Genomic DNA, 24,631 nt, shown 5'->3' with positions numbered 1-24,631 from the left:
ACAGTGCTTGGGTTTAAGAACATAAAGGAATCTGTTAATCCCAAACTCCTAATTTATCCCTCCCCTGCCCTTTCCCCTTTGATAACCATCATTTGTTTTCTATGTCTGTGAGGCTGTTTTTGGTTTGTAAACAGAATTTGTATTTTTTTTTCAAGATTACAGATATAAGTGATTAGCAGATACACATTACTATATATAAAGTAGTTAAACAACAGGGACCTACTGGACAGTGCAGGGAACTATATTGCATTTTTTGTAATGACAATGAAAAAGAATCTGAAAAGAAAATGAATATATATAAGTGAATCGCTTTACTGTACACCTCAAACTAACATTGTAAATTAACTACACTTCAGTAAAAAATAAAATTAAAAAAAATTAAAGAGCATAAATGGAGACGTAAAGGTACTAGTTAAAATATTCTAAACACACACGCACGCACGCACTCACACACCCTGAATGGTAGTCAGATGGTATCATGCTGGATATTTTTTTGAACTAATGTTTTAGAAAAGGGATTGTTATGGTCAGAAAATTATTACAAAAGGAGAAACTTACAGTTCTTAATTTTTGAAACTATAGTTGTCCAAAACAATTCTCTAATTTTTTAAAAGTGGGTTTAATTTGAATAAAAAGGTCACTGATAAGGAGAACGCAGATTCCCATTGCACTAACTGCATGTTTAGGCTCTGAAGCCTTGCTTCCTGCTTATGTGCAGTCAAGGTAACTTGTTAACTGCCAAGTGTGAAAAAAAAATTTCAGTCTGTATCACTCGTTCTTCACTGATTTGTGGAAAATTATTGAGATAGTGTCAGGAAAATTTGTTTTAAGTGCTTCAGATATTTTTACAGAACTCTATTTCACTTTAGTTCAACAAATAACCTAAAGTTCTTCCAGCCTCCTTCACTCATCAGCAACCTTCCTGAATGTCACAGTCATGTGTGGAAGAGCTTAAACTGAGAGTCAGGAGACTACATTCAGATCTGGGCTCTGACCCACAACATCCACGTGACAGTGGGCAATTCTTGTGATTCTTTTTCTGAACTTTCCAAACTTATTGAGCAAAAGAAGGAATTTATCTAGCTTGAAGCACACCAACTCAATTTCCTTGATTTGTCTTCTAACACTGAAAAAACACCCAGAGGTTCCATACAAAGACAAGGATATCAAGTGCTTCTTGAAATCCTGTGTGATCCAGCAACGCGGGTCCATCAGTCCTGCGTCTCAGCTGCCAGCTGTAACTGTCCACCGGGGGCACAGACTCCCCAGTTCACCTAGCTTCACGTGGCCTTTTTTTTTTTTTTTTTTTGCACTGTATACCCTACACATTCATTTGAAGTTCCAACTAAAGGCTGGAGGAAAGTCTTTAGGACCTCCATGTTCTAAAAACCCCCACGGTTGAGGTCCCACAGGAATTACAGGTGAGGCACCAGTGAAGACTCATGACTGATGGGTCCCGATCAGCTCAGCATCCTCATGTCTCCCCATCTCTCCCAGAGACTCACCTAAAGGCTTCGCTGGACAGCATCTGCCTCCCACCTCCCCAGATGCCTCACAGGTTCCCCTTTGATTTCATTTTTGTTCTTCGCCTTCCTGGTGGACTTGGTATTTCTGTAGTTTTTTTCTCTACAAGGATGCTTTCCTAACAAGCACAGAGAGTCTGGGTTCCTCTCAGCGCCCACAGGCAGCTGGGGACCAGTGCTGTCCAGGTCCCCAGCCCGCTGCTAAGGGGGCCCCACGGGGAGGCACTACTGTGCAGGGGAGTTTGGAGCCCGTCCCTGGGACTCCTTTTATGAAACTCCATTTTACATAAATGACACAGGGATCCAGAAAAACTGACTGAAAAAAGGATTAAAAAAAAATCTTGACAAGAGGCAAAAGGAAAACTTGAGCATTGAAAGCAGGATGACAGCTTCAAAGCAGGTGAAAAGTCAGGTAAATGAAGGAACAGGATGTGTGGGTAAGAATGCAGGAGGGAGGGCTGGGGGTCAAGAAATCTGCGCCAACTGATAACAGTGCCTTTATACCCACTTGAAGAAGTTTATGTTATGTTTACTAGGTATTAATAGAGACCTGTAAAATTCTCATCAGTTTTTATCACTTAAATAAGGAAAAGTGACTTAAAAACATCAGTTGCCAGAAAGAAACAGCCTTAACATATTTGAGATGGAGCAAGAAGGAGCACCAAGTGTGTCAGCAAGTCAAGCTCCCACTCAGGGAATTTGTACTTGAATAACATATCTGTTATTTTTTAGTAACCATTTAATATTTTCTAGTCTCAGATTTTGAAGTATGTTGGCTCTTGGAAGCCAGTTTTTAACCCCAACATCTATGGACAGGAATTCTGCTCTACCATTACATCCACCGTGCCACCCTCACTCACTTGGGATTCTGAAATACCCTGTACCACCAAATAGCCACCCTCGGAGTTGTTCCTACAATATCCATAAGGTAATTGGAACAAGACTATTTCTGTTCTCTGTATAAGTTTCTCATAGCTGTCTTACTCGACTGGATAAAAATTTACTTCCTTTACAACTACAGAGACGAGAATACTTGTTAAATTACAGGTTGCACGGTATCTGAGTCAGTGTTAAGGAATCTGAAATGTCAGTAAGTGAAAGAAGATAAGTCAAATGCTCTGTTCCAAGGGCGTTTCATAGTTTATGCTAGTGATGAAAAAAAATTAAAAATTTCCAGGGATGGAAAGACACAAAAATTGATCATGCACGCCACAGAAAATAATAGATATCTGAGGGGAGAGAACAAACCTTTACCTCACCAGGTTTTAGGCCATAGGAATGTTCTCGAAATAAATCCTTTGAGCTGAGAACAACAGGAAATTGCCACTTACCTACTTAAAAAGCTTTCTTCCTGCCACAGAGCCACCTACTCACGTCACACTGTATCAGTTACTAATGGTTTCTGGCAAATGGCTTTCTTTGTCTTAATCACCAAGGGATCACCTCTTTCCAAATCCATCCCAGTCCACGTGCTAATCTGATTCTAAAGTGCCACACTCAGTTTTATCCTGCTGTGAAAATTCTTAAGCACACGGTCAAACGTCAATGTTTACAACTCATGTCCACTTCTTGGACACACTGCCAGGCAAGCCCGAAGGTGTCATTAACATGTCCTTTGGGGAAGATTATTTTTTAGTTATGGAAAAACAGGCCAGACACCTTTAACCATCATTGTTTCCAATGACAGCTTTGAAAGATCTGTATTAAGTCGATCAGCTACTATCGTACAAACCCAGTCCCTGGTGTGAGGTGATGCAAGAAGGAACGCAGCTGGCCCCCCATGGAGGCATCTTTTAAAAGCAGATGTGTTAAAAGCCAGAGAGCAGGTGTGAGAAGAACTTGAGAATCAGCCTTGGTGGAAAAGCACTGCATTCTCCAAGTGCAGCAGGTGGGAAGGGTCCTGGGAGAGACAATCAGTCCTGACGTGATTACAGAGACACCTGCTGTAGGGGCCGCTCCCCGAGACCTGACAGCCCATTTAACTTGAGTAGACTCTCTCGCTTCCCTACCAGCATTTCTCTCTCAAGAACCCACAGAGAAGACAGGAGGATGTGATGTCATCTCAGATTCTTCACCAAAAAAGAAACTTTGGAGAGAGCTTTGTAACAGAGAACGCAGAGAACGCAGACTGAACTTACTTTGTAGTGGAGGGAGAAAGACGTGACTGTCACATCTGTCAGTTAGCTTTTGCTTCTTTTGGCGACAAAAATGGCCAGCTGTGGATATATAATTAAGCAATGTAGGCGTAACTCGCCATAGAAAGCCACAGTTACAAAGAAGCGAATCAATCCACTAACAGAGCAAGAGACTTGATAGCACATTTTAAGCAACACTAAGTATGGTTTAGATGTGTATTAACTCTAACTCACGAGGCACTCGGTTGATCCAGCTGGCTGCCTCACGCCTTGGTAAACACACCTCGTACACGGCGCTGAGGTCGGGGACGTAGCGCGCTCCTTGGGCCTGGAGTCGTTATCAAGGACTTGCTGCTTTCTCTGTCCTCCCTTACCTCCTGCTGTTGACTCGCCTGTGCTCACCAGCCCCGCTAGGGAGGCCAGCCTGGTTACGAGTTGGTACCAAGTTGCCCTGCTTGGGCTCCAACTATATGCTTGCTTACCACTTGGATTTCTGGACACTCAAGTACTTGTGATTGATTGATTGATTGATTGATTGATTGATTGATTTTAAGGAGTGGTTTTGAGCCATTCTTTCAGCCAGTGTTGATAACTTTGAGGAACTTATTTTCATAGAAACTCACATAAACACATCCCCTTAAAGGCATATGTACAGGCCTGCCTTCTACAGGGCTTATGAATAACTCAGTTACCATTTCACAGCCGATAGCAGGAGCCTGTAAGAGGGCAGTAGCAGAAGGGAAGGAATGAAAAAGTCTGCAGATAGTTCTGTTCTAATTTTTATCTCCATTTCAAATCTTGTTTTATAAATTTTCATCTTCTCATTCTCTTTAATAAGCTCTAAAATAGACAAAAATTGAGTATGATAAGAGAGGGAAGGAGTAATGAACGGTCTAGGTAGTTTGCAAATAGTAACTAACATTGACCCACTAACCAAACACGACATAGAAAATGGTTTTGCAATGCTAGGTACTTCTTCCTCCTGGTAATGTATTCCCCCACCTTTTCCCTTCCCACCAACAGGCGCATTACTAGACACTGTTCCATGGTGAGTCTTCTAACTTCTTAGAGTACGACCCTTCAAATGTAGAATGGTGATGGGGATAACTCCACCTAATGTATTGATCTGTTGAGATGATTCTATACTATACAAAAGAAGCGATGACAGAACAGTAAGAACCAATACCCTTAACCTCTGTGCTGTCTTGCACGCACTTAATACTGCAACTCCCATAGGACTTACGGGATTAGACGCAAACCCTCTTTGTACAATGTTGCAAATGTTATTCATAAATATTTAAGATATACTGCTTTTGTGTCAGTTCCATGTATTTACATGTTGAGGACCTAATAAAAATTTGGAAAAAAGCCTTCCTCCACGCTAGCTCCTTTCCCTTGAGCTAGAGAAGAGCTCTGCACTCCAGGACTCCCACCTGGGGCAAATGAGTACCCACTCCTGTTCTAAAGACATTTAAAATAGTACACCTTTCTGAACAGAGCATAGTGGTTAAGAGTTTAGACTCTCTGGGCTCAAACCACATGTTTACCACTAGCCAGCTGTGTGTCCTTGGGCAAGTTCCTTAATCTCTGTGTGCCTCAGTTTCCTCATCTACCAAATGGGGATGATGACATTATCTCGTACGTAGTCGTGAGGATTACATAAGGTAGTATAAGAGCTTAGATCGGTATGCCAGTAAACACACACTATCGGCTGTTAGAATTGTAGTCATTATAAAGCATAGCTGGATTTTAGATACAGTCAACCGACCCTCCACAAAGGTGCCGAGAATACAGTCAGGAAAGGACAGTCTCTTCCACAAGTGGTGCTGAGTAGCAGAATCAATTGGACACTTGTGCTGTGCGCAGAGGCAAATTCAAGATGGATTGAAGACCTGAATGTTAAGACCTGAAACTACAAAACTTGTAGAAGAAAACGCAGGGGGGAAAGCCTTCATGGCACTGATCTTGGGTGTCACACACATGACACCAGAAGCACGGGACACAGAGACAGCAGACCTTCTCAAACTAAAATTTCTGCACAGCAAAGGAAGCAATTAACAGAGTGAAAAGGCCACCTACAGAATGGGGTAAAATATTTGCAAACGATATATCTGATAAGAGGTGATTCTCTAAAATATATGAGGAACTCACACAACTTAGTGACAACCAAAAAAAAAAAAAAAACCCTAGTAACACAATTTTTAAGAAATGTGCTAAGGACTTGAATAAACATTTCTCTGAAGAACTACTGGAGGAGACCATGGTGAGGATGTGACTACGAGTTGGCCTGTGAACGGGACCTGGCCCCTTCCCCATCCTTGGAACGGACATCCTGCCCACTGCTCCCACACTGGGAGCCACTTCAAGGGTGCCACCTTGGAAAACTAACGTAACTTGAGACCATCTGACTGTATACGTGACTGAACCCCTTTAAGGCCTCTATGTATACTCTTTAAGTCCTGGCTGGTGGGTGTGGAGTTCTACAAATCTCAAGACCACCCCAAACAAGTCACCTAAGTAAACTCCTTGCAGGTTACAACTGCCACTTGCCAACCTGGAGCCTTTCCTCAATCTCTGCCCGTCTTCAGTCTCTCCTTGCCTCCGTGTACAGGGCACAGTCCCGACTTTCCCTCAGGGAACTCCTGAAGTTGTGAATCAACAACAAAACATACAAGTGGTATACGGAAAAAATGCTTGTCATCACTAATCATCAGGGAAATGCAAATCAGAACCACAGTGGGATGTCACCTGCAACCTGGCAGAAGGGCTGTTATCAAAATACAAAAGGCGCCAAGTGTTGGCAAGGATGTGCAGAAATCAGAACTTTTGCACACTGTTGGTGGGAATTTAAATTGGTGCAACCACTATGGAAAACAGCAAAAAAGGTTTCTCTAAAAATTAAAATTGGAACCACTGTATGACCCAGAAATTCCACTCCTGGGTACATATAAGAAAAAAATTGAAATGAAGATTTGGAAGAGATGTTGGCACCCATGTTCACTGCAGCACTATTCGTAATAGCCAAACAACCGAAATCCTTACCGACAGATGAAAGGATGAAGAAAATGTGAATACCTACAATGGAATATGATTCAGCCTTAAAAAAAGAAATTCTGCAATATGTGACAACAAGGATGGACAAGGTTTCAACACTGTATTCTTTCTGGCAAGTTTCAACAAGATAAGGTACCACTTAGCTCCCTACTATGCCTACAAGTACCCAGGCGTATTTGAGCTAGCCACCCCAGACCTAGTCTCGCGAGACCAGGCGTTAACAGCACGACAGTGTAAATCTCAGAGCCCCACATTTTCGCCTCCTGGACTGAACCCAATTTCTTACTCCACAGCAGTAGCCGACAGAGGAGCTTTTACAGGCGATAGAGCAATGCCTGCATGGGCAGGAGATCCCCGTTTCCACTGCCCATGGTTCATATTCACAAGCAGCAGCTAGAACAGGGAACCCGAAAGGTTCCTCCGACCCTAGAGGAATCTGGCTTTGCAATAAACTTGTACTGGGGAGACATCACTGGAAAATATGTTCTGTCTCCCTGTGGTCTGTTGATACAATGACTCACTTTAGGGAAGGGAACAGAGACATCCAATGGGTTTTGTTAAGATGCTTATCAATATTCATCATGATAACATGTTACACTGTGTTTATTAATCCTCTTCCATCTGAAGGATGAAGGACAATCCACGACTGTCATACCAGTTCCTGGAACACCTTTTACAGATGAGAAATAATCTGGGAAGTCTTCCTCCTCAGGCTACAGTTACAGAAGTCAAACTGTTACAGGACTAAGAAACATTCTCAGTGTCAACATGTGGCATCCTCAGGGAATCCCTGGCCGTGGTATCTTCTTTATGCAGTGGCCCATGTTTAGTTTGAGCAATGTTCTCTTACAATTGGCTGATTTCTAACTTGAAAGTATCTCCTGTAGTTTTACTGACACTGCCCAAATTCTCAGATAATATTCTCAGATTAGCATAGCCATTATGACAAAAAAGAACTAAAGAATAAATAAGATAAATAAGGGTGGGGCTATCCTGACTTCCCACTCAGGCAACCGTCCTTTCTTTAACGTCTCACCACTGCACCTGGACCAGTAGCAGTAGAGAAGCCACCAGTTCCACTGCTGACAGGGTCCTACTCGTGGGAAAGATTTTTTTTCTCTAGGTGCCTTCTACAAAGGATGGTGATCAGTTGCTCTTCAGCTCTGTTAGGGGTTTAAGCAATAAGTTCTTACCATATTAAAAGAGTAGACAAGAAGGTTAACAATAAAGGTCTTAAAGTCTCATTTTCTTTTAAAAGAAAATTCTGCAAATCCCAGGTTGATCTCACTGTGGCCTTGGGTACAGGTGTTAAATGGCACAAACTGATCTTTATAGAATACATGTGTATTTTTTTCATTCCATTGTGTTATATAAACATCTTGATGAGACCTGCATTTCTAACAATCGTGTGTCCTTTTAAAGAACAATAGAGGAAATAAATGTTCCAAGAATTGATGTGCCAAGTTTTTAAAAACAGATTTGCTATTCTTCCCATAACACTAGATTGGACAGTTTTGGGTTGGTGAATTTCAGAATGTATTATTATAATCATTCAAGTCACTTGGAAAGGTTGCAAAAATCAAATGCCTTAAAAGTCCTGGTTAACCAAAAGCCATATTCTCTTTCTTCTTCATTCCTTAGAAGATAACTTCTTTTACATTCGTGGTTTAATAATAAAAAAAAATCAAACTTTTCTAAGTTCCTTTTTAATATTGTATTGCATGATATTTGCTTAAACTCTGAAGTCTGTATCTGCAAGATTAGAATTCACAGGCAGTTTCACTTTTCACCAGCATGGAGAGCCTTCAGTAGTTACATTACAAGAATTCCATGGTAGGCAGAATTCTATGATGGCCCAAGGTTCCAATCCAATCAATTAACAATCTAGGTGCTGCTATAAAAAAACAAATTAGGCAGTAGTAATTACGAGGTGACCTTAAGCTGTAAGTATTATCATTGTGACTTGATTTAACTACACGAGCCCTTTAAAAGGCAGAAGAGGTAGGCAGAAGGGGGAGTCAGGGAGACAAGGAGGATTCAACATGCCACTGCTACCTCTGAAGATGAAGGGGGCTGGGAGCCAAGGACTACAGTCGTCTAGAAGCAAAGAAGACTCCCGGCCAACAGCTAGCAAGGAGGCAGACACCTCAGTCCTGAAACCGCATGGAACGAAATTATGCCAATGACCTTAATAAGCCTGGAAGCCAATTCTTCCCCAGTGAATGCAGATAAAAGCCCAGGCCAGGTGCTGCCTTGGCTTCAACCCTTTGGTTCCCTAAGCAGAGAACCTAGCCAAGCTGCTTGGACTTCTGACCGACAACTCTGAGATATAGATGTAACTTTAAGCCACTAAATTCGTGGTAACTTGTTATGTAGCTAACAGAACACCAATACAGGTTCTGACACCCCTACAATTGTGAGTTAACTTATTTTAATAAAATTCAAGGCAGCACTGCAAAAACTTTTAATTTTTAATACTTTTATGGACTAAAGCATCCCAGTTCCCCCAAAGATCATCCTTATCAGCTAAACAAATACCCTAGAACATTCAGCGCTTATATATGATCAATAGTTCACAGGAGAACAGAGGGTACTTCTTTCTTCTAAAAGATTTATTCATAACGTTTCAAACCCATTTGACATAAAATGTATCATTTTATATCCCAACCACTGAAAAATATGTTTATACCTCTACCCACCAAAAAAGTTCAACTTTAACTTTTCTCTTAATCTTTTCCATTGGAAGCAGAAGGAAGAGTGGACCTGCTCATGTGATTTTCATTGCTGTAGTCACATCTGCACACATTTAATTTCTATTAGAAACATTTACTGTAAATATAATTTTTATACCATACACAATACAATGAAATTTAATTAAAGTATTTGCATAGTTGCTCTGGCTAGACCTTATGCAAATATAGAAAATGACAAACCTGAAATTAATCACCAAATGTCTGACATTAAAACAAATTTGTCAAAGGCAAGACTGAGTGAGTCATAACAATAACTAATTCCATGGTTCTTGGGCAGATCCCTTTCTGTACTCTGATGAAATTTGCTTTTATTTATATTAAAAGCCTCCAGCAGACCGTATCTTATATTTAGCTCGGTCATGTAAAATCTCTATGTGGAACATTTTCTAGGTGGAAGATTTTAGAAGAATGATCAGTTTAGATATAACCTACTTCTTATTTTTTCCCTTTCATATCTGAAGATCGTCTTGGAAAGCCAGACCCATTTTGTCTTTTCTACTTCAAGACGTTCAGCCTGATTTAGTAAGTTAGAGCAGCCAAGTACACAAAACCTTTATGGACCAATACACTGATTTTAAATATCTGCAGAAGCAGTTTGTTTTTCCTTTGTTCGTCTATCTTTCAAGAGCAACAGGACTATCAAATCTCAGGAGAAACTTACTGAGAAAAGGCCAAGTCAGAAACTTGGTGGTGAGATTCTAATTTATCTCAAGTGTTAGTAAATGAGACCAGAGTGTGGATGTGGGAAAATCAATACTAGTTTTGAGCACTGCCTTACCAGTGAATAATGGAGACTGCCAAATGTCATAGCTGTACATTTAAAAAGCATTATCAATTAGCACAAAATATCAACTGAGTAATGCAGACTATTTCTTCTATACTGTGTGCCCAATGCAGAAACTACCAATAACCACCAGGACATTCAACTGATGGTGACAGGGCAGAAAATGGGATGAATGAGTAAGAAAAGAGAAGAAATGGAGAGCTCACCTCTGGCAAACCAGAATTCTTCCAAAAAATTTAAAATCAAAGGACAGCAAATTTCTTACAAGAGGCAAGGGCAAAGCACAAAGGACAAGTGCTACTTCTTTTATAGAACTGACTGACGTCTGATTTCCCTTTCCTCAGAAGTCAGCCACTCCACCTAATGCCTGGTTTGGGGCATATGCATCTTTGGGCCACCCCAGAGTGAATGGGCTCTGTCTGAACACTGTTCGGGGCCTCACATAAAAGGGAGTAACTTCCAACGGTAGGAAAGCTGTGAAGACCATCCCTGCACAGCCCTGCTGGAACACAGCAATCAGGCAGCACACAATTCAACAAGCAGACATGGCCCCAGGTGGGCCAGTGCTGACCACCACCAAGCACACTTGTTGGAAATGGAAAGCCCCTGTCCCGACCTCGGGTAAAATGAGGAGCGTCTCCAGGACGGAATCCTGGTAACTGCCTGAGCACCAGGGGCTGGGTGAGTCCCGGCACTGGGAAGCCTCAGGAAACAGTGCACATTGCCCCCTCCCTTCCCCACAAAGGAACCAGGCAGCAACAGACATGATGGGAGATGAGGTAACTTTATCCAGAAGAAATGAGTAACTGAAGCCAGGTTATTAGGACTGACCCAAACTGATTTCCCAAGTCCACATTCCTTGTTCATCCGTTCTAAGGATGGGTCTGTTCCAGCGGGCAGCGCTATTCAAGGCCAGCCACTCTCCTCTCGCTGACCCAGCTTAGGTGCCTAGTCCCTCCTCACCACCAGGTCTTTGCCTCTCAGTCACACTCCAGGGACCCCTCTTCCCATCACCTCCCTTCCATTGGAAAAACTAGCTTAGTTTCATATGTGTCCAAAATAAAGGGGGAAAAAAAGGAACTGCTAACTCCTTTGTATCTTTGAACAACTCACAACTCTTGATCCTTGGCTGTCTATGTTTAGAGTCATCCACATTTTGAGTTTCCAGGAAATAGTGATCCGACTGTAGTACATATGACATAATTTTTAAAAGCATTTTTTTAAAATCATAATCTGATTACATTTCCCACCATTTAATTAATACAAGGCAAACTAGAATGTCTTTGGTTGATCATGCCATGTATTGGCATTGTTTGTTTAAAAAGGCTAACCTTTTAAGATTCATTCTGGATCTTTTAAACCCTTTTTAGTATGTATAAATCAGACACTGCCTTCTTTATTTAAAAAAAATTTATTGATGTGTTGATTTACAATGTCAGTTTCAGGTGTACAGCAAAGTGATTCAGTTATACATACACATACGTGTATTTTCTTTTGATTCTTTTCCATTAGATGTTATTACAAGAAATTGAATATCATTCCCTGAGCTCTAAGTAGGTCCTTGTTGTTTACCTATTTTATATATAGTAATGCAGACACTACTTCAGATAGTTACTAACAATAACAGTTATCTCACAGGAGCCAAATTTACGTTACAGCACTGAAACCACAAGATTCCACAAGAACACACTCACTGGAACAGATCTGACCTATAAGCTGATTATTTTTAAATTATATTAAAAAACACATACAGGTTTTTTGTGTACATGCAAACTTTACTTCTCATGGTCACTTGCACAATTGCTGACTTACTGGCAGGGCTTCTCAAGATTGCACATAATCTACTACCTGAGCCTCAGTAATAGTATTTATCTAATTACAGATCCAAAGTGAAGCGCATCATTTGCAGTGAGTAAGGTGATAAATAATTTAAAAGGCCTACTAGTCCTAGCTTAGGAAATTTTTTTTCCCCCATATCATCTTAGCATTCAATAAATGTTGATTGAATAATTCTTAGGGCATTCAAAAGTGAAGTTTTAAAATGTGCCCGGGGGCTCACAGTCTCACGAGAATTCATGTCACTCAGTCAATAATTGTAAAGCGTTAAAATACCAGTCTGTGCACCAGGCTTGGATCGAAGGAAAGGAAATGCTTAACTCTGTGTATTGGGGCATTATCTCTTTGCATCTCCAGCGAGCACTCAGGACAGTGTCTGAAGTGTCTCAGTAAGTGTTTCTCAAAAGCAAAAAAAAAAAAAAAAAAAAAAACTGATTAAATAACCTTACATAAATACTAATCACAAGAACGCATGGGGACTCTCCAGCCTTGGTGGATGTGGGGTTGACAGAAAGTACTTCCTTGAAGAGGCTGAGTTCAGAGTAGCTGTGGAATGTACAGATGGAGCCATTTGGATTTATGGACCTAAAGTTCAAGTCTGAGGAAGACAACAGGGCCTTCCCCTCTGCCCAGAAACCAGAATTGCAAGGGGGGCTACAAACTTTGAATGTAAGACTGAAAGAGCCGGCTGAGAGTCTGATGGCCTTTACTCCTTGCCTGCGGGTGACTGACCTTGGAGCAAGGGATTTCTGCTATAGCATTACAGGCAAGCATACTTCCCAGCCTCCGCTAGTAACTTATTCCAGTGTGCGATTTCCAGAGGAAAACTGATGTCACCTCTTCCTTCACCCTCCTCTGAAACAATGCAGAACGAACATTTATGTCATTAGTGTTAACTGTATCTAAATTCTCCTCTAGGAGCTCTCTGTCTTAATAAATGCTCAAGCAATCTTTTAGAGAAATAAAGTAGTTTATCACAACACATGCATAATTAGCATATTAATCTGCACATGGATAATAGTAGAATAAGGAGCTGCAGATTATCTACACTTTTTTATTTGGAAAGACATTTTATAAATATTACTGAGGTGACTATAATGAGACTTCTCAGTGACATCCCCAAATTTTGTTTGCTTGCATTGTGATCAGGCATTATGCATAGGAGTTAACAGCAGAAATGGATCTAAGAAACAGATCAGATCTCATTTAGGAAGACAACTCAGCTACCAAACCTGCTTCAGAGGTTGTAGATAAGAGAACTTGACAAACTAGAAACCAAGCCCACGTGTATTGGATGTTGGTAGCTAGGGGTGGATGCAGTGTCACTAATTTTGTCCATTTGTATCAGATGTCTCAAGACAGACACTCCTACCCTGAGGAAGAAGCCTTGCCTAGTGTCTCCATCCAAATCAAGAACTGAGTTGCTCTGTGGCCGGTGCGTCTGTTCATCACCTGTCAAATAGCTTCTCCCATTAGCTTGCTGAGGTTTGGTGAGGAACAAATCCTTCTATCTGAATTAGAAGCAGACTGTCCATCCCAACGATCCTGTGTTCATGTGAATATATTAGAAAACCTGCATATTATGTTATCCCAGAGAGTATGTACAAACTCTGACCAGCCATTCTGAAGAAATATGTTCATTTCTGAAGAAATCCAATTGCTCAGATTTAGAAGAAGAACTGAAACACTAATCTAAGCCATCGAAGCCCATTCTTGACATTTTAAAGTAATGAAATTCAGATTTTGCCCTTTATACTTACCTTGTGCCATATTGATTCTAAATTATGGGCAGTTTTTCACAGCATGACAAAGCAGGAGGCATGCAGTTGGCCAAATCTTTTTTTTGGTTAGAAGTAGCATTTATCTTGAGTCTTGTCAGTCATGCAGGGCCCACTCACCCCTACAGTCCAAATAATCTAAGTTAGATTTAAAACGGATTTTGATAATTTTATTCTTTTCTTCTCTTTACAAATAAATCTTAAGAGTGTGCAGGGACCAACAGAAACTGGAAATTATGCCCTAATGCATTTTTGGTCTCTGCTAGGGCAATCCTACCCCAAAGCAGGAGAGAGTGTGGGGATAATTAGGACTGTAAGTGCCAAGAATTATGGAAAATCTGAGAATTAGTTGCCAAGGCAGAAGCTGCAATCTCGGGATTAAAAAAGGGCTGGCATTTGTCACTCTCTCTAGAAAAACACCCTGCTCAGGGGAAGGCACACTCTGTAACCCGTGAACTACTTCCATACACAGTTCTGTAAAATGTTTCTATCCTTCGCAAGCCACTGATCTGCACGTAGCCTGTAATCTCACATCAGAATTAAGACAAATATCATGATACTACTTATATGTGGAATATTAGACAATGACACAAATTCTGTTTACAAACCAGAAAAAGATTCACGAACACAGAACACAAACTATAGTTACCAAAGGGGAAAGGGCGGGGAGGGATAGATTAGGGGTTGGGAATAACAGATACACATTACTGTATATAACATAGGTAAACGACAAGGACCTACTGTACAGCACAGGGAACTGCATTCCGTTTCTGTAATAATGTATAATGGGAAAGAATCTGAAAAGAAAAATTATGTATGTATGTATAATCACTTTATTGTACACCTGAAACGAACACTGAAAATCAACTACACTTCAATACAAAATTTTAAAAAAGAACTTGATACATGCAGGGGCAGATGATAACAGGCAGATGGCAGCCACTGCCTGGGCGACATTTAGCCGAGTGTAGCTCACTCATGCTGTTCTCTTGTCAACTCAGCTCTGCCCCAATTCCAAGGTCAGTCCTGGCTGGGTGGCTTCAGGTCTCCTCTTCCTATTTGGCCAAGACACTCATGCTGGTTGTCACATCTCTGCTCCCGAAATGACTCTTCTGGTCCAGCCTCTCATCATTTCCCCTGTTCTTAAAATGATGTTCTTGCTTGGCCCAAACCCGACTTCCCTCTGGGCTTTAATTCCTAAGTCTGAGATTTTGTCTCAGGCCCCTATGGAATTCCTTTTTTTTTTTTGGGTAAACTGATAAGCATTCCAAGTCCATTCTGGGAGCTGGGATGTCGGCCTTAGTTCCATTTCTGAGTTTGATTTCTGCTCACCTATGTTCTGTCTGCCTTGCTCTTGTCACCCCCTGCCTTCAGTGTGTTACCCCAAAACAGACTCCCCAGATGTGGGCTACCAGGTGGGCCACACTACTGACTGCCAGCCCTGTACTCTCTTTTAGGATATCCCATTACGTTCACGGGTTTGGACTGGGTTTTGACTTTTCCCCTTGACTGCAGACATAATTGCCTCTGGGAATATCTATCCATCCATTCGTCTACCCATCCACCCACTCATCCATCCATCCATCCTTTCATTCAGTTTTGATTCTTACATATTAACGGCTTACCTTAAGCCAGACCGTATACCTAGTTCCTAAGATAGACGTTCTCCTTGCTCTTGCACAAGAGACAGATAACTAGACAAACAGTATCAGTAAAATGTCATAAGCTGCTCTCCACACACCTTCCTGGGTTTCTGGGGCCAATGCCAAGTGCCCAGATGCTCTTTATTGCACTGTGAGCACACAGCTATACCCTGCTGAGACCAAACAGGCTAATATTTTCAGTTCCCTAATTGAGAACTTGAGGGGGAAATATTATTTCAAGTCAGGAGAGCAGGCATTAATATTATATGCTTATTTATACAAGAAACCCTGTGCATCTGCATGAAGTTTTAGAATATGCAAATTATTGTATTTATAGATCTCATTTGATCTTTAGAGCATACCTGTGAGGTCCAGTCAGACCAGGCATTATTTTCATCCTCATTTTATAGAAAAGAAACTAAGGTTCCTAGAAGTTAAAATAGTTTTGGTAAAATTTAGAGCTGAAGCTGAAGACAAACCTTAGTATTGCTCTTATGAAATTCTATCCACTTTGCTAATAATTCAATAGTAACTTGTACAGTTTCTAACATCTCAGTACTGGCTGTTCCAGGTACTACTGTCTACATTTTTGAGCAGGTTAATGTTCACGGGATAGCTTTGTACGCCATCTGTTCTAGAAAAGTGACGTAAGATAATTTATAGAGCTCCAACGTGTTGCTTTATCTTCCATTACATTTTTATTGCTTTTATCTGAGAACCTGAGTGGGGAGAGGGAGAGATGAAATCACTTGTCTCATACCTTTGAAAGATGTGAAATCATCACCACACCCTCAAAGAAACGGCAGGTAGCTCGTGAGACCTTTTCTCAAAGGACACGGGGAGACTCTGACTCATGGCTGAAGTCGCACTGTGACATCTTCCTCTCCATCACCCCTTTTTGGTGAAATCTCATTCTTTTATGATATGTTGTCATGTTTAAATAGAGTCATCAGAATGTACTGTGACATGTTGTTTGTTTCTTCTTTGCATGTTCCCCCCTTCATATGCCAACAGTCCTTTCTCCAAACTGCCTATGCTCTTGAAACTTCAGTTAAAATTAGGGTCAGCTTCCTTCCATCCACCGAAGTCAGTAAGTTTTTAAGATGCCAAGCTACTGGGCAAAATTCAGAGACATCCTACACCACCACGTTTTGGCTCATCCATTTTTTTTTTTTAATTTATTTCTGGAGTGATGGTAAAAAGCCTGGCATTTAACATCATATAATTAAAATATGGAATTTTAAGTTTTGAGGTGGAATCTGTATACTTAGATAAAACTTCAAGTGACTTTATAATGTCGTGATTACTTTGAAGCAAGAATATATTGTAGAAATTTTAAAAGTCCTTTTATAACTCTTTAATTCTCTTAAGCAGAGAGCAACCTGACAACCACTGGGGTGAAATCAAAGAAGTGTGACTGTCATCCTGTTAATTCTATGCCATTTGCCCTCAGGTGATTTTGTCATTTGGTTTTGTAGAATGGAGAACATTCTCTTGATGGTTCTCACTTGCTTTCTGACCCTTTAGGTATAAATACCCATTCTCTGAAGACTTTCTGAATGGTACTATTATGAAATTGTCATCATAGGAGTCCCATGACTGATACCAAATTGACAGAGAGGGGAAAAAATAAAAATCTCTCATGATGTGGGCTATTTTAAAATTAATTTCTTTCTCAAGGCATTTAATCAAAAGCCTTATCAGGATGGCAAAGTAAGCCACTGGTCTGTCTTACTGGTCTGTATTTCTTCCGCATTGAAAAGAATCCCTATTCTGTACGGATTAGATCAGTTCATAGAACAGCTCCATGTAAATAACTATGGAAAATCAGTAAGTATAAGTCATAACTATCCAACAGTATACACAGGCTACAGGGATGTACCATTCCTTTAGGAAGAGATGCAAACACTGATTTAAGTATTAGCAGGAATTTAACAAAACAAAAATTCCCTGTAACTTTACTTTTTGTTTCCTCAACTATTGGACTAAAAGTATCAGAAAACCCAAACACACACAAAATGAAAATGCTTGATGATGACAATCTGAACTAAGGTTGTTCATGTTTGGTAGCATTGCAAATTTAGCTCAGTTTTCGGTCCATATCACATCCTTCATAATAGCTCTTCTTTAGTAACATTTTATTCAAAGAAAATGAACATTATTTTCATTATTCAAGAAGGAACTGGATCCAACGGCCGGTCTTTGATCTGTACTGCCATCTGCTGTGTGTTGGTAAAACAGCAGCAAACATGTCAAGTATCTAAAACCAGAGAGCTCAGATGGACCTAAGAAACCATCCAAACCAATGTCTGTACTTACAGGTGAGAAAACAGAGTCATGAAAAAGTAAGTGACTTGCACGTCTGTTGTAAGTAGCAGAGCTGAATGAGGACGCGGTGCCGCTGAGTGGCAAAAACAGGAGTTCTGGAGTCAGACCGACTTGGTTTTAGCATTTCAGCTGCATGGCCTTAGGCAAGTTACTAAGACTCTCTGAGTCTTAATGTTGGCTGTCCTTTTGGGATGAATAATATTTACATGAGAATTATAATATTTATGTGAGAATTAAATATGATAGCAATCTATCCATTCATCTCTGTGGTACCTGACACACACACACATGACTGTACTTAAGAACCAGTCATTATTATCGTGCCTGTAGGTAAATTCTTCCATAACAAAGGATTTTATCTTTCAGTTTCTGGTGAGGTCAAGTGTCTGAAGCACTTCGTTCCTAAGCACTTAATAAATATTTCTTGACTAAATGAACAAGAGGTCACTTACGCCTCATTACAAATTACACTGAAAATCATCTTTGGAGGATGGATGAGTCTCTGTTGGGAAGTCCAGGTACTGCTTCTTTTCTTTCTTCTTTTGCTTTCCATGAACTGCCCTGGCCCGTGAATGTGTTTGTTTCATGTGAATTGCAATTTCTAGTTCTCGTGTTTCAGAATATTTATGGCCTTTATTGTTTGACTGAAACAGTTTACAGACAAATGCCTAATCCTGCATTTTCCACCCTGACTTCTTTCACAACAGTTCAATGTCAGACTTAGAACGTCCACAGAACTAAGGTTATGACGAGCCCCATCTCTGAAAGGATGGGATCAGCCCTGGAAAGTTCTGTGATTCAGGTACAAAGAAGTTACATGAAAGTTGCTTACAGAGATGAATATTTTTACATGGCAATTTTTCCAAAGTACAATGGATACGAAACAGTTCATGTTCTGAAATCTAAACTAAGAGAAAGAGCCGTCAGAAAAACCAACTAAACTCTGAGTAACAATCAGCAACTAACACTCTCGTGTTTAAAATCCTTGTCAACGGCAAGAAAGCGGTGAGCAAGACGACACTGGGACGGAGGTGAATGAATGCAACAGTCGTTTAATCTTAAACGCAGTATTTGTCACTTCCTGTTGCTGCTGCTTTAGGGGTAATACACACAGTATTATTTTGTAACCCCTCCTGTGGGCTCCTTATGGATTCTAAATGAAATCTGATCAAGTATCTAAGAGCAGAACACACAGAGGAGTGTGTATTAAACGGAGAGTAAGTGGGTAGCTAAGAATAATAAATGATTAAGGTTTAAAAATTCAGAATTTATGCCCTTCAGAGTAAATTGGTGAAGTGTGTCAGGAGTGGGTAGGAAACGGCTTATTTATGGGAACTCTGTCACATTTGTCTACCATCTCTTTTTACTCCAAACCCGTATTTTGGTGCTCAGTACATTTTAGGAAACAGTATTTTTTAACCGCCTCATAAAAATCACCAAAAAAAAAAAAAAAAAAAAAAAAAAAGACTACCAGCAGCAGAAAAGTCAATTTAAGAAATTTCTGAGTGTTGTAAAATAAAGCACAAGCAATCGGAGCAGTCAGACTGGAAGAGAAACCAGGCTGGATGCATCACATCCCCGGAGCTACCTGCTGGAGAGGTGAGGGTGGTGCTGGGGCTTGCTGACTTGGCAGGGCAGCAAGGACTCAGGATGAAGTGCTCACACTGATGAACTGGGACACCATTTACATGGTGACTAAGAGGCTCAACAGAAGCATGTTTGCCCCCAGGATAAAGCAGCGGATGCAGCACCGGGGATGGACAGGACCCAGGTAACCAGTGCTACCTGGAAGGTGAGGTCTTGGCACACTGACTGGCAGCACGCCTGGGTCTGCTTCCCCTAAGCCGGAGCTCATAATCAGAACCTACATCCTTAGGGATGCAAACAGACATCTGCAAACATGAACATAAGCAGACAGCCAAGGATAATCGAATAGTTGCTAAAAGTCAATACCATCAAAAGAGAAAGACAAAACCCAGCAATTAAGAGAATACCCTAGGAGCCACGTATAAAAGGGCAAACAAAAGGCTCTATTAAATGAGTATAATTCATATCCTTATGCAAACTAGAGTATTACATGTGCTCAGCAATAATACATTGATTAGACAGATAGCTTAGAAATCTAAATCCTGAGTATTAAACAAAACATGTAGGTTGGCTGAACATTACATCTTATATCTTAAATCTGAGGTGTAAGAGAAATAGTGCATTAATGAGCTGGAAGGTGGAAGGGAAGAAAATCTCCCCAAATATAACATTAGTGAACAATGAGATTTAAAAGTACAAGAAAAAGGGAAGAGATTTGGGAATAATTTTACAAGTTCCAACATCTGTTTTATGGAATTACGTAAAAGAAGACAGTGGATGAGAAAAGGAAAGAACTTACTCCACAGCTTAGGAGTCCCAAGTCTTGAGGTGGAAAGGACGCTCTAAGTGCCACGAAGACCGGGGAAGCTCAGATTGTGCACTATGCTGTGATTTCAGAAGGCAAGGGGAAATATGACCTCCTACCGGCTTCCAGGGAGAACAGACAGGAGACTCACAAAGGAAGAGAATCCGTCTGACAGGATTTCTTTCTTCAAGAGCCCTGAATATAATGGAGTAAGATCTTAAAAACTCACATTGAAACTGTTCTTAAAACTGTAATTTTATGCCTAGCTAAACTAGCCTTTTTTTTTTTTCTTGAAAGAGGCACGGGTTTGTACTCCGGCAAAACAGCAAAGAAAAAGAAAGCTGACTACGAAAAACAGTGGTAATCGGTTAGACATACATACCTGTAAGTAACTGATGTACAATGTAAAAAAAAGTACTACCACTGAAGTGACCTCAGTGTGGGATGAAGCAGGAACGGGGCGTGATGAAGGAGGCAGAAACATACTAATGTTCTTATCTTAACTGGGGAAGGGAACGGACACTGACAAATCAATACATGGATCAGTATGCTGAAGGTCTAAGTGGAACTCCTCTGGGGCTAGAAATAAGATGCTTGACACTAAGAAGGAAAAAAAGAAAAGAGAATGGGTGAAAACAATAAAAAGAAGAAAGGGGAAAAGACTTATAAATAATGATTCCAAACACAGGGTATTACAATAAATTGAAATGGATAAAAACTCTTGCTTAAAAGAGACTTGCATAATGTGAAACAAACTGCCTGCTTATAACAGATGTATCTAAAACCAAATCACACAGAAAGGTTGATAACAGTGGACTTTAAAAGATAAACCAGATTAATTATAGTGAGAAGAAAGGAGGTGAAGAAACATTAACAGGAGATAAAATTGTATTTGTGGCAAAAAGCATTAAACAGGACTGAAAGAGATACTTCCATATAGATAACAATGTTTAATCCACCAATCATCATAAACATGTAAAAGAACATAGCTTTCCAAATTTCTCAGTAGGTCTAAGGAGTCAAAAATCAGGTCTGGACACTTTGCTACATGCTCCTCAGAAATCTACTTACTAAGTGATTTACACATGTTTTTAAAGTGAAGACTAGGGCACTGTGTCAGACGTGAGTGACCAGGAGAATCATCAGACACTAGTCCTCCATAAAAGCCTGCTGCTATTCTAAGGCCATAGTCTTTATCCTCATCGCTACTCAACCAACATGTGCTTCTTCAGGAACCCCTAGTCATTTACGAAGAATGTATTTTTTTTTTTTATATCAGAGATAGCCCAAGCTAATGTGGGAGACTGACTAAATGATTATTTGGTCTATCTTAGGTATTTCAAAATTCTACTATTATACCTAGTTCTGTAACTGTGAACATAAATATTTGACTTATTTTCTTAGGAATGATTTTTAGAAATGGAAAAATAGTTAATTTAAAGCCTAAAAGGTAAAGATAACTATATACAAATGTATACATGTGTATATGCATATTTTATATGTGTATCAAATGCATAGTTTATATTTGAATATATATCTGTGTATATATTCAGACACCTGATTAAAATATTTCTTGGAAAAGCAAAATTACTGAGAAATCCTTGGCCCTTATTTGAATCTTTCCTTGGGACAACTTAAATATCAGGGAGATAATACATACATCAAAATGATAAACGGATAAATCTCATAAGTGTTTAAATTTCTTCTGGTCAGTTGTCCACTTGCTATTTAATATGCTTTCTAATTTAATGATTGAAAGCAGCGTTCACCAAATCAGACCACACAGACCACAGGGCTCATTCTCATACCTCCCAAGAAATGTGTGTCAGCATTCTTTCAGGAAAACGATGTGGCTATCATTCTAAGGTAGGATTTGGAGGGAGAATTACCTCTAGTAATAGTCCCACTATTTTAGTGATTCCTATTTCACAAAGTATAGCAATTACACTACTTTGAAATCCCCTGCTACAAAAGAGTTCTCCTCTGACACTATAATAAGGTCCAGAAGGATGGGTCTGCTTGTCTGAGCTGTCTTGAAGGAGGAGGGCAGGAGACAATGACAGTCTTCTTACTTGCAGGCTGTCAGGATGATTTCTCTAACTCTGTTCAAATATCCATTCATGCTACAGAGAGGATGCCAACTCTGTAATTCAAAATTCCCATTGTTCCTAAAGTATACGGCCGGCCCTGCAGCTGTATTGAGAGAGAAGTTTCAGTCTGACTTAAGGTCATTTCCTTTTCTTCCATAATGGATGTGCTCACATATGTGTGTCTAAATTTCAATTATCTCTCGGTTCCCGCAGCTGCTGTGGAAGGACTAAGGGCATATGCTGTGCCCGGCTGTGTTACACGCCCCAGGACAATGGATGCTGAATACCAAACACGTAACATCAGTTCTGGGTAGACATTCCGCATCGTGGAGCAAAGACTACAAATCTAAGTTTTCCCCCCGACCTTTTCTTTACAATTCCTTGAGCCCAGGTAGTTTAGAGGCACAAAGCAAGAGACCCCTGCTGCATTTTTAGTTGAAATCTGACTCCACTGGGAAAAGGAAACATTTTTTTTATAGACTGAGACTGCCTTCTCTCAGACATGATCTGTCCTACATAGTCAGTGAAGCAATCGTATTAAAAATCAATGGTCTTCATCTTCATTGTCATCACCAGCATCATCATTTTCATCACTTTCATCTTTGTAGTTATTTCTACTGTTGTGAGTTACATGCAAGTGTTAGTTAGCTGATTTAGCTCTCTCAGCTCCACAAGGTGGGTATTATTATTACACTTTGGACAGAAGAAGAGCCTAAGGCAAGGGAATTTCAGTAAGTTGCATGTGGTCACCGTTAGTAACGCTGGAGTCAGAATTTGAGCTCTGGAGTAAGTCTGCTTGAATTCAAAATGTGGCTTTCCCACTACAAATAGTGTGACTGAAGAGGTTTCTTAACTCCCCTGGGAAGTTTCCTCATCTGGAAAAGGGGTGTATAAAAATGGACATAAACCATGGAGATGCAGATGGGATGGAGAATAGGAAGAGTGCGACCTGGAGAAAGAGGGACGACTGGGCAGACCGGGTGGCGGGAGCCCGTGGAGCTGAGCATCACCTGTCATGTTTACACTCTTACCTGTGCATGTCTGAGGAACCTGGCTTTTAACCCTTAACCAAATTATAAAAATAAAGAGTAGGGTTGGTTGGGTAAATGCTAGTTTCGGATGCAAAATAGATTTGAAGGTAAAAATCTATACAAACCCTACAAGACACAGCTGTTTATCAAAGAGGAAATGGAATTAAGTGTTCACACTTTGGTGAGGAGTGAACTAAGATATTAAAATGTCCTCTCATCACTAATATAGCCCGTTTTTCTGGAAAGATGAATTCATTTTAATCCTCCAACTTCACACTTTCAAATCAGCAAAGTCACCTTCAGGAAGTGCTATCTGAGGATAATGAAGGGGGAAAAAAAAGAAGCAAATCTAAAAATTCTGACACAACTGTTTTACTGCATAAATCAAAGTGACCTTATTTTAGTGTTAGCCAGAAACAAACTAAATAAGCAAGGAGGTTCTTTATATACAGTAAACTAAGACAGAAACTCTAGTAACTTCCTATGAATGATTTTCTTTCAACATCAGCTGCTTAATAAGAAATAGAAAAAAAACCTCTCTCCCAACACTGGGAGGAAATGGCGTTTAGATACTAACACGCATCCTGTTTTGGAGCTCCTGAGTCAGGCGGGTCGGTGAGGGTCGGACTATTTATAGGGAAGGTCTTCTTAGTTCACAGCTTAAACTCTGATAATTGAAACATGACAAACAACAAACCCCATAAAGCTTTCTGAAGATAACATGGAGATAAAAGGAATGAAAGTCAGTGTTTTCAACCAACAGACAAAAGGTGACAGCGAAGGCACTGAAGGACAAGGAAGTTCTTTCTACCGGATTTATGCGTCAGTACCGTTATTGACAGGAATAGATTGTTTTGAAGAAAATAAATGAAGAGACGGAGAAGATGGCGGAGTAGAAGGACGCTCGCAGGTCACCCTCTCCCACAAATACACCAAGACCCACATCTACAGACCCACTCAGCCAACCAGAGCACCGGTGGAACTCCGACAGAACATCGCCCTCTTCAAAAGATAAAGACGCCAAAAATCTGGTAGGAGAAAAGGAAAAAAGAAAGAACAAAAGGCAAAGCAGCGCGGGAGGGGTCCCGCGGGGAGGGAGCGGCAGGGGAGGACTGGCGCTCGCTCGCTGGGTCTCCCCTCTCCAACTGAGAGGCCAGCGGGATGGAGGGGGAGCCTCCGAGGCTCGGATCTGTACAGAGCAGCCCTTGACTAACAGAACTAAGTTAAACGGGCACAGAGCGTCCCCCCCGACACCCAGCCTGAGACGCGGGCCGGCAGCAGCGG

At 40.6% G+C, this 24,631-nt stretch overlaps 1 protein-coding gene and 1 long non-coding RNA gene across 2 annotated transcripts in view; one reads left to right on the top strand and one right to left on the bottom strand.

The window, feature by feature from the left end:
- DLGAP1 (DLG associated protein 1) overlaps positions 1 to 24,631 on the bottom strand; it is a 989,257-nt gene that overhangs the window by 311,268 nt on the left and 653,358 nt on the right. The window lies entirely within an intron of this gene.
- On the top strand, positions 14,797 to 19,299 carry LOC116659681. The gene is made up of 2 exons (XR_004315050.1): positions 14,797 to 18,352; positions 18,542 to 19,299. It is a non-coding gene; the product is annotated as an uncharacterized LOC116659681 (long non-coding RNA).

This window comes from Camelus ferus, chromosome 24, assembly GCF_009834535.1.
Source record: "Camelus ferus isolate YT-003-E chromosome 24, BCGSAC_Cfer_1.0, whole genome shotgun sequence".
NCBI lineage: Eukaryota > Metazoa > Chordata > Mammalia > Artiodactyla > Camelidae > Camelus > Camelus ferus.
This window is presented reverse-complemented; position numbering and strand designations above follow the sequence as displayed.